Source organism: Oncorhynchus clarkii, unplaced genomic scaffold (assembly GCF_045791955.1).
Source record: "Oncorhynchus clarkii lewisi isolate Uvic-CL-2024 unplaced genomic scaffold, UVic_Ocla_1.0 unplaced_contig_1074_pilon_pilon, whole genome shotgun sequence".
Taxonomy (NCBI): domain Eukaryota; kingdom Metazoa; phylum Chordata; class Actinopteri; order Salmoniformes; family Salmonidae; genus Oncorhynchus; species Oncorhynchus clarkii.
In genome coordinates, this window is record NW_027257946.1 from 87,285 (window position 1) to 95,334 (window position 8,050).

The following is an 8,050-nucleotide window of genomic DNA, read 5'->3' on the forward strand; positions in this document are numbered from 1 at the left end:
CTGCTGGAGGGGTATGACTGCTGCTAGAGGGGTATGACTGCTGCTAGAGGGGTTTGACTGGGTTGACTTAGACTGGGTTCAACGTTACAGCACTGATAATATATGAGTTTGTCCTAAGTGATCAGAAATTATCTTATGAAATCAGCCTGTATATAAGGTGATATCTGTGACGCCAGTTGGAGCCGTAGTGGAACCCATGTCTGTATAGTGGAAACAGATTAAACTTCAAAACATAGAGCTGATAAGGCGTGTTGCACCATTCTCTCAACCCTCAGACAATGGTAGAGGTGTTTACAGCGGTCTGTTAATGTGGCCCTCAGACAATGGTAGAGGTGTTTACAGCTGTCTGTTACTGTGGCCCTCAGACAATGGTAGAGGTGTTTACAGCTGTCTGTTACTGTGGCCCTCAGACAATGGTAGAGGTGTTTACAGCGGTCTGTTACTGTGGCCCTCAGACAATGGTAGAGGTGTTTACAGCGGTCTGTTACTGTGGCCCTCAGACAATGGTAGAGGTGTTCACAGTGGTCTGTTACTGTGGGCCTCAGACAATGGTAGAGGTGTTTACAGCTGTCTGCTACTGTGGGCCTCAGACAATGGTAGAGGTGTTTACAGCGGTCTGTTACTGTGGCCCTCAGACAATGGTAGAGGTGTTTACAGCGGTCTGTTACTGTGGCCCTCAGACAATGGTAGAGGTGTTTACAGCTGTCTGTTACTGTGGCCCTGATGTTACGCTGATGAGGAAATCCACATGGCTCCAAATCAGCTAATTATTTACTGTATTTGACAGCAAACAAATGTGTGCTGTCCTAGTTGACATTGAACAGGCCTTTCTACTCAGACTGCTCAGGATGAAACATGGGCTATGTCCCATAAATATCTTTACTCAGACTGCTCAGGATGAAACATGGGCTATGTCCCATAAAGATCTTTACTCAGACTGCTCAGGATGAAACATGGGCTATGTCCCATAAAGATCTTTACTCAGACTGCGCAGGATGAAACATGGGCTATGTCCCATAAAGATCTTTACTCAGACTGCTCAGGATGAAACATGGGCTATGTCCCATAAAGATCTTTACTCAGACTGCTCAGGATGAAACATGGGCTATGTCCCATAAAGATCTTTACTCAGACTGCTCAGGAGGAAACATGGGCTATGTCACATGAATATATTTTCCGTGTGCCTCTTGTTTCCATCCTTCAACCTCTACTGTGTTAGAAGTCTCATTTATTTTACCTACATATCAGCTTCACTACTGATCAGGCCTTTCTTACACCTCTGGATGTTACATCTCCAATGTTGGTTTTCCACAGACGTGTGGGGCGAGTTCCGTTATTTGAGCCACAAAGGAAGGTATTTCTAAACATTTGAACCCCCATAGCATTCCCAGAGGAATAGGACTGACAATACATAGGAAACATTTGAACCCCCATAGCATTCCCAGAGGAATAGGACTGACAATACATAGGAAACATTTGAACCCCCATAGCATTCCCAGACGAATAGGACTGACAATACATAGGAAACATTTGAACCCCCATAGCATTCCCAGACGAATAGGACTGACAATACGTAGGAAACATTTGAACCCCCATAGCATTCCCAGACGAATAGGACTGACAATACATAGGAAACATTTGAACCCCCATAGCATTCCCAGAGGAATAGGACTGACAATACATAGGAAACATTTGAACCCCCATAGCATTCCCAGACGAATAGGACTGACAATACATAGGAAACATTTGAACCCCCATAGCATTCCCAGACGAATAGGACTGACAATACGTAGGAAACATTTGAACCCCCATAGCATTCCCAGACGAATAGGACTGACAATACATAGGAATCATTTGAACCCCCATAGCATTCCCAGAGGAATAGGACTGACAATACATAGGAATCATTTGAACCCCCATAGCATTCCCAGAGGAATAGGACTGACAATACGTAGGAAACATTTGAACCCCCATAGCATTCCCAGAGGAATAGCACTGACAATACTTAGGAATCATTTGAACCCCTATAGCATTCCCAGAGGAATAGCACTGACAATACTTAGGAATCATTTGAACCCCCATAGCATTCCCAGAGGAATAGGACTGACAATACTTAGGAATCATTTGAACCCCCATAGCATTCCCAGAGGAATAGGACTGACAATACTTAGGAATCATTTGAACCCCTATAGCATTCCCAGAGGAATAGCACTGAAAATGCAAATGAAATACAAGCATTTTGAGAGATGCATTTGACCTAAACTCTCTCACGTTCCACCTCCAACAGTGAATGCATTTGACCTAAACTCTCTCACGTTCCACCTCCAACAGTGAATGCATTTGACCTAAACTCTCTCACGTTCCACCTCCAACAGTGAATGCATTTGACCTGAACTCTCTCACGTTCCACCTCCAACAGTGAATGCATTTGACCTAAACTCTCTCACGTTCCTCCTCCAACAGTGAATGCATTTGACCTAAACTCTCTCACGTTCCACCTCCAACAGTGAATGCATTTGACCTAAACTCTCTCACGTTCCACCTCCAACAGTGAATGCATTTGTTCTGTGTTTCTCTGGTGGCTTGGAACATTTCCCGCTTCCGTTATGAACTCTGTTGCTAACTGATGAATCACAGCAATGACTTGGCTAATGGCTTGCTGCTGAAACACTTTCTGTGAGCTGACAACAGTCGGATACTAACCACGTGCTGAAAGACTTTAAAGTGCAAAGTGTTTTGTTGTCAAATGTTTATCTTTCACCGAGGGAAACGGATGAATGGACGCTTCATAGCAGCCTTATGTCGCAGATGGTTGAAAGACAACGGTTGGCTGTGTGTTTGGGAATTTGACTCATATTTTCATGACGATGAGCTATAGTTATAAACATGTAATAGTCATTCAGGTCGTTGAGAAACACTTGATTTAGGACACCTTTACGTTGCTGTGGAGACCTTTTTCAATGGCAAGAAGTGACCTAATCTTTGGTGATGACAACATAGACCTACTCTCTGGTGATGAAAACATAGACCTACTCTCTGGTGATGACAACATAGACCTACTTTCTGGTGATGACAACATAGACCTACTCTCTGGGGATGACAACATAGACCTACTCTCTGGTGATGACAACATAGACCTACTCTCTGGTGATGACAACATAGACCTACTCTCTATTGATGAAAACATAGACCTACTCTCTGGTGATGAAAACATAGACCTACTCTCTATTGATGAAAACATAGACCTACTCTCTGGTGATGAAAACATAGACCTACTCTCTATTGATGAAAACATAGACCTACTCTCTATTGATGAAAACATAGACCTACTCTCTGGTGATGAAAACATAGACCTACTCTCTATTGATGAAAACATAGACCTACTCTCTGGTGATGAAAACATAGACCTACTCTCTATTGATGAAAACATAGACCTACTCTCTGGTGATGAAAACATAGACCTACTCTCTATTGATGAAAACATAGACCTACTCTCTATTGATGAAAACATAGACCTACTCTCTGGTGATGAAAACATAGACCTACTCTCTGGTGATGAAAATGTAGACATACTCTCCTAGAGACTAAAATAAATGTACTTGCATTAAACATGTAATGTCCTCTGATGAACAGGGATTTTAATGAGAAGACTGTTGTTTATAATGTCCTCTGATGAACAGGGATTTTAATTAGAAGACTGTTGTTTATAATGTCCTCTGATGAACAGGGATTTTAATTAAAGACTGTTGTTTATAATGTCCTCTGATGAACAGGGATTTTAATTAAAGACTGTTGTTTATAATGTCCTCTGATGAACAGGGATTTTAATTAAAGACTGTTGTTTATAATGTCCCCTGATGAACAGGGATTTTAATTAGAAGACTGTTGTTTATAATGTCCTCTGATGAACAGGGATTATAATTAAAGACTGTTGTTTATAATGTCCTCTGATGAACAGGGATTTTAATGTGAAGACTGTTGTTTATAATGTCCCCTGATGAACAGGGATTTTAATGAGAAGACTGTTGTTTATAATGTCCCCTGATGAGCAGGGATTTTAATTAAAGACTGTTGTTTATAATGTCCTCTGATGAACAGGGATTTTAATGATAAGACTGTTGTTTATAATGTCCTCTGATGAACAGGTTTTTTAATGATAAGACTGTTGTTTATAATGTCCCCTGATGAACAGGGATTTTAATGATAAGACTGTTGTTTATAATGTCCTCTGATGAACAGGTTTTTTAATGATAAGACTGTTGTTTATAATGTCCCCTGATGAACAGGGATTTTAATGATAAGACTGTTGTTTATAATGTCCTCTGATGAACAGGGATTTTAATGAGAAGACTGTTGTTTATAATGTCCCCTGATGAACAGGTTTTTTAATGATAAGACTGTTGTTTATAATGTCCCCTGATGAACAGGGATTTTAATGATAAGACTGTTGTTTATAATGTCCTCTGATGAACAGGGTCAGATTCTTATTATCGATGTTATATTATTTACTGCTCTGAGTTATTATGTCATATTGTAATGTGTGTGGGGGAAGGGATCAGGTTTAAAGGTGGAACACGTACTTTGACAGAAATTTGGGCTGTTGTTATTAGGTGGCGGTAGGTCACCACAGTAGAAAGACCTAATATCATAAAGTATTCAAGTGTGTCAACACTTAAAGTTCCCTCCGTCTGGAACAGCCTGCTGTCTAAACAATGAGGAAGTTGTTATTTTCAGAAACCTGTTGACACTAGTTGTTGAAGACCATATTATATCCCAAACAGCTGTTTCTCCACGTTTATGGGGGTGAAAAGTCATGTATAAGTATCCATAAAATAATGATTACATTTTTTAGAGACACGCAAAGAATTAGCTAAAGAATTAGCAAATCCTCTGCCTGTTGACTAGCAGAGGACAGAGGGTGAGCAGTTCCTCCACACAGGACGTCACACTGAAATAATCTGCCTGTTGACTAGCAGAGTACAGAGGGTGAGCAGTTCCTCCACACAGGACGTCACACTGAAATAATCTGCCTGTTGACTAGCAGAGGACAGAGGGTGAGCAGTTCCTCCACACAGGACGTCACACTGAAATAATCTGCCTGTTGACTAGCAGAGGACAGAGGGTGAGCAGTTCCTCCACACAGGACGTCACACTGAAATAATCTGCCTGTTGACTAGCAGAGGACAGAGGGTGAGCAGTTCCTCCACACAGGACGTCACACTGAAATAATCTGCCTGTTGACTAGCAGAGGACAGAGGGTGAGCAGTTCCTCCACAAAGGACGTCACACTGAAATAATCTGCCTGTTGACTAGCAGAGGACAGAGGGTGAGCAGTTCCTCCACACGGGACGTCACACTGAAATAATCTGCCTGTTGACTAGCAGAGGACAGAGGGTGAGCAGTTCCTCCACACAGGACGTCACACTGAAATAATCTGCCTGTTGACTAGCAGAGGACAGAGGGTGAGCAGTTCCTCCACACAGGACGTCACACTGAAATAATCTGCCTGTTGACTAGCAGAGGACAGAGGGTGAGCAGTTCCTCCACACAGGACGTCACACTGAAATAATCTGCCTGTTGACTAGCAGAGGACAGAGGGTGAGCAGTTCCTACACACAGGACGTCACACTGAGATAATCTGCCTGTTGACTAGCAGAGGACAGAGGGTGAGCAGTTCCTCCACACAGGACGTCACACTGAAATAATCTGCCTGTTGACTAGCAGAGGACAGAGGGTGAGCAGTTCCTCCACACAGGACGTCACACTGAAATAATCTGCCTGTTGACTAGCAGAGGACAGAGGGTGAGCAGTTCCTCCACACAGGACGTCACACTGAAATAATCTGCCTGTTGACTAGCAGAGGACAGAGGGTGAGCAGTTCCTCCACACAGGACGTCACACTGAAATAATCTGCCTGTTGACTAGCAGAGGACAGAGGGTGAGCAGTTCCTCCACACAGGACGTCACACTGAAATAATCTGCCTGTTGACTAGCAGAGGACAGAGGGTGAGCAGTTCCTCCACACAGGACGTCACACTGAAATAATCTGCCTGTTGACTAGCAGAGTACAGAGGGTGAGCAGTTCCTCCACACGGGACGTCACACTGAAATAATCTGCCTGTTGACTAGCAGAGGACAGAGGGTGAGCAGTTCCTCCACACGGGACGTCACACTGAAATAATCTGCCTGTTGACTAGCAGAGGACAGAGGGTGAGCAGTTCCTCCACACAGGACGTCACACTGAAATAATCTGCCTGTTGACTAGCAGAGGACAGAGGGTGAGCAGTTCCTCCACACAGGACGTCACACTGAAATAATCTGCCTGTTGACTAGCAGAGGACAGAGGGTGAGCAGTTCCTCCACACAGGACGTCACACTGAAATAATCTGCCTGTTGACTAGCAGAGGACAGAGGGTGAGCAGTTCCTCCACACGGGACGTCACACTGAAATAATCTGCCTGTTGACTAGCAGAGGACAGAGGGTGAGCAGTTCCTCCACACAGGACGTCACACTGAAATAATCTGCCTGTTGACTAGCAGAGGACAGAGGGTGAGCAGTTCCTCCACACGGGACGTCACACTGGTTAAGTTGTTGTAAACAAAACAATGAACCTTTATTCAAAAGACAATCTAATTTTACAGCTGTCTCACAAACACAAACAGAAGAGCAGATTTCCTCCACAAAGTCCCAGAGGTTTGTTCTACTGAGGCTAGAGGCACGGCATGCCGAAGACTCCAGGAGGGAGGAAGTCACATGCTTGTTTTGCCCTCAGAGGGAGAGGGAGAGGGAGAGGGAGAGGGAGAGGGAGAGGGAGAGGGGGAGAGAGAGAGAGAGAAAGAGAGATAGGGAGAAAGAGAGAGAGAGAGACAGAGCATTAGAGAGCGAGAGAGAGAGAGAGAAAAAGAGAGTGAGAGAGAGAGAGATAGAGAGAGAGAGAGAGAGAGAGAGAGAGAGAGAGAGGGGGAGAGAGAGAGAGAGGGAGAGAGAGATAGAGAGACAGAGAGACAGAGCGTTAGAGAGCGAGAGAGAGAAAAAGTGAGTGAGAGAGAGAGAGAGAGGGAGGGAGAGAGAGAGAGAGGGAGAGGGAGAGCGTTAGAGAGCGAGAGAGAGAGCGAGAGAAAGAGAGGGAGAGCGAGAGCGAAAGAGAGAGGGCGAGAGAGAGAGTTGCTCCTATTCGCAGCCTAGTCAGATCCTTTATGTATGAGTGATATTCTGGCAGCATCTCTGGCCAATCTCTGTTGAGGTCTGGAGGAGAGCATGTCACAGAGAGAGCTGGCTTAACCAATCTCTGTTGAGGCCTGGAGGAGAGCATGTCACAGAGAGAGCTGGCCTGGCCAATCTCTGTTGAGGTCTGGAGGAGAGCATGTCACAGAGAGAGCTGGCCTGTCCAATCTCTGTTGAGGCCTGGAGGAGAGCATGTCACAGAGAGAGCTGGCTTAACCAATCTCTGTTGAGGCCTGGAGGAGAGCATGTCACAGAGAGAGCTGGCCTGGCCAATCTCTGTTGAGGTCTGGAGGAGAGCATGTCACAGAGAGAGCTGGCCTGGCCAATCTCTGTTGAGGTCTGGAGGAGAGCATGTCACAGAGAGAGCTGGCTTAACCAATCTCTGTTGAGGTCTGGAGGAGAACATGTCACAGAGAGAGCTGGCCTGGCCAATCCCTGTTGAGGTCTGGAGGAGAACATGCCACAGAGAGAGCTGGCTTAACCAATCTCTGTTGAGGTCTGGAGGAGAACATGTCACAGAGAGAGCTGGCTTAACCAATCTCTGTTGAGGTCTGGAGGAGAACATGCCAGTGTTCTTTTTCCCACCTTAATCTTTTATTTTTATTGGCCAGTCTGAGATATGGCTTTTTCTTTGCAACTCTGCCTAGAAGGCCAGCATCCCCGGAGTCGCCTCTTCACTGTTGACGTTGATACTGGTGTTTTGCAGGAAATATTTAATGAATCAATGTCTGTCTTTAATGTCTGTCTGTCTGTCTACCAGCAGACATGATCCGTCCTCCTACCAGGAGACATGATCCATCCTCCTACCAGCAGACATGATCCGTC